This window comes from Equus przewalskii, chromosome 6 (genome assembly GCF_037783145.1).
Source record: "Equus przewalskii isolate Varuska chromosome 6, EquPr2, whole genome shotgun sequence".
Lineage (NCBI taxonomy): Eukaryota > Metazoa > Chordata > Mammalia > Perissodactyla > Equidae > Equus > Equus przewalskii.
In genome coordinates this window covers 96052049-96054357 of record NC_091836.1, presented here as the reverse complement: position 1 = coordinate 96054357, position 2309 = coordinate 96052049, and positions in this window count along the sequence as shown.

Here is a 2309-nt window from a genome sequence, read left to right as displayed (position 1 = left end):
AGGAAATCGTCCCATCACATCGCTGTTACACTCATTGTACACGAGGCCAGCGCCAGCCCTCTCCTAACTGGGTCACAGAGGGTTGCAGCTGCCCACCCACTGTGGCCCCACAGGGATCCAGGAGAATGCTATTTGTGTCTCCTGCCCATCCCACAGAGCCTGGCACCCCACTCCCTGGGGGAGGACTGCGCTTTGGAATTCCTGGCACGCTCTCCATCTCCTCCCCCTCATACGCTGCTCATCTCTCCCGGGAATGCCTGCCTTCAGTCCGTCTTTCAGCTCAGGAACAAGCCAGCGTGGCCCATGGCTTAGGGGTGGCGAACTGGTTACTGAAATCTGGCCAATGCTTCTGGCCTGGCATGCTTCAGAAAGGGGCCCAGGAGTGAGTGACCAGTGGTAGGACCCTCACCCACAGCGTACCCTCTGGGAGTTTGTTACAAGGATTTCTCTACCTACCGGGGCTGTGTTTTCCGTGCAGCGGGGGCTGCTGTATGTCTGCGGGGCACTGCCTTCGCTGTTTGTAGCCCCTCTGGGGTTGGGGGCTGGTAACCTAGGAAATGACGGGCGTGGGGGAAGAAGGCTCTGGTTGCTGCGAGGCGCGGTGTGACTGTCAGCCCGGTGACCGCCTCTGCGGCGGTGGGCGTGCGAGGGTGTGCAGGCACGGTGAGCGTGCGCCCGTGCTCACTCAGTGCTGGCACAGGGCCGTGGGCGTGATGGCAGTGTGAGTGATGCACGGTGAGGGGAATTGTCAGGCAGCTCCGAGTTTTTCCTCCGTCTTTTTTCTAACTTGTAGTAGGCAAAGAAATCCTTCTCTGCATCAGAGAGGAGATATTTTTTAAAAGTTTCCAAGGGGGATGAATTATGTGCTGTCTCAGTTCCCCCGTGGTATTGATTCTCCAAGGCTTGGTGACTAATATTTCTTAAGGAGGGGGCCTGGGGTCAGGGTGAGCTGGGGAGGCCGGCCTTGCCAATTTTTACCATGAAACTCATGCAAGCCAGATGCATCCTGGGGAAAGGTCACCTGTAGAGTCAACTTTAGTTTTTGCACCCAACGACCACCCCTTACCCCAACCTTTGATAGTGTTAGACCCAACTTCGCTTCAGGGAAAGCTTCTCACCCTTATCTTCAATGCATGGGATTAGGTAGGACTGACCCTGCCCATTTAAGGGTGGGCTTATAACCAAACCCAAGTATATATCCTGTAGCTGCTGCAATGGCTGGTTCAAGGATGCGTCTGAGACTTGCTTAACACCACGGAGAGTCAGACTTAAAATTGAACTGTAAAGAATAGAGAAGATATTTTTATTGATCTTGGAAGTGAGATAAGTAATTTTAGAATTTTTGGCAATAATCTTGTAGGGAGGGCCTGCATGAAAATGGAGTTAATACTAAAGGATTCAGGAAAAGGGAGAGGGCCAGAATCAAAGGGATGCCATCTGAGGCCCTGGATCCAGCCGTTCTTGAGGCAGGCTCTACATCTAAACTTTTCATCATGTGAACTGATAAGGTCGTTTTGCACTGCAGCCAGTTTGGGTCTGGTTTCCTGCTGTGGGAAAGTGGTGCATTTCAACTGGGAGAGGTTTTGTCCCCATTTGGTCTAGAGACATTTTTGGTTGTCACACCTGGGAAAGGGGTTGCTATTGGCATGTAATGGGTAGAGGCCAGGGAAGCTGCTCAGCACCTTACAATGCACAGGATAGCCCCCACCACAAAGAATTATCCAGCCCAGAATGTCAGTAGTGCCAATGTTGACAAACCCTGCCACGTACACAGCTGTAAAAGTCTACTAATAGGTAACAGCCATCTTTCTCGTTTCTTCACTTTAGGAAGAGTTCATCTCATCAGGGATAAAATTTTGGGTTACAGACCCATGGGGAGCCCTAAGGCCTCCTTGATGCTCCAGAAGTGTCACTGTGGGCAAAGCCAGTCCCGACTTAGATCCAACGGCTTTGGCTTTTATCTGAAAACTGAAAATAGGAGCTGTCCAGGCAAGTGCCCTGGAGTTGCCATGATCTGGGCTGGTGATCTCATTTCAAACTCAGAGTAAGAAATTCTGCAAATTCTGATTCTCCATCCATTGTTCACTTAAAACATTTGAGCTTTGTGCTGAGTGTGATGCTCAGCACTTTACAGGCATTTCTAATGGCAGGGCAGGCTCTTTCTTTTCGTGAACCACAAGAGAAGGAAGTTGAGGAAATGTCCTTGCTGGGTCTCCATCTGGGGTAAGGGATCTGAAGTCACATATTTTTCGAAGCCCTGAAGTCAGGGTTTTGTAGACCCTCCTGTCTTGGCGTTGAGGTTCTCTCCC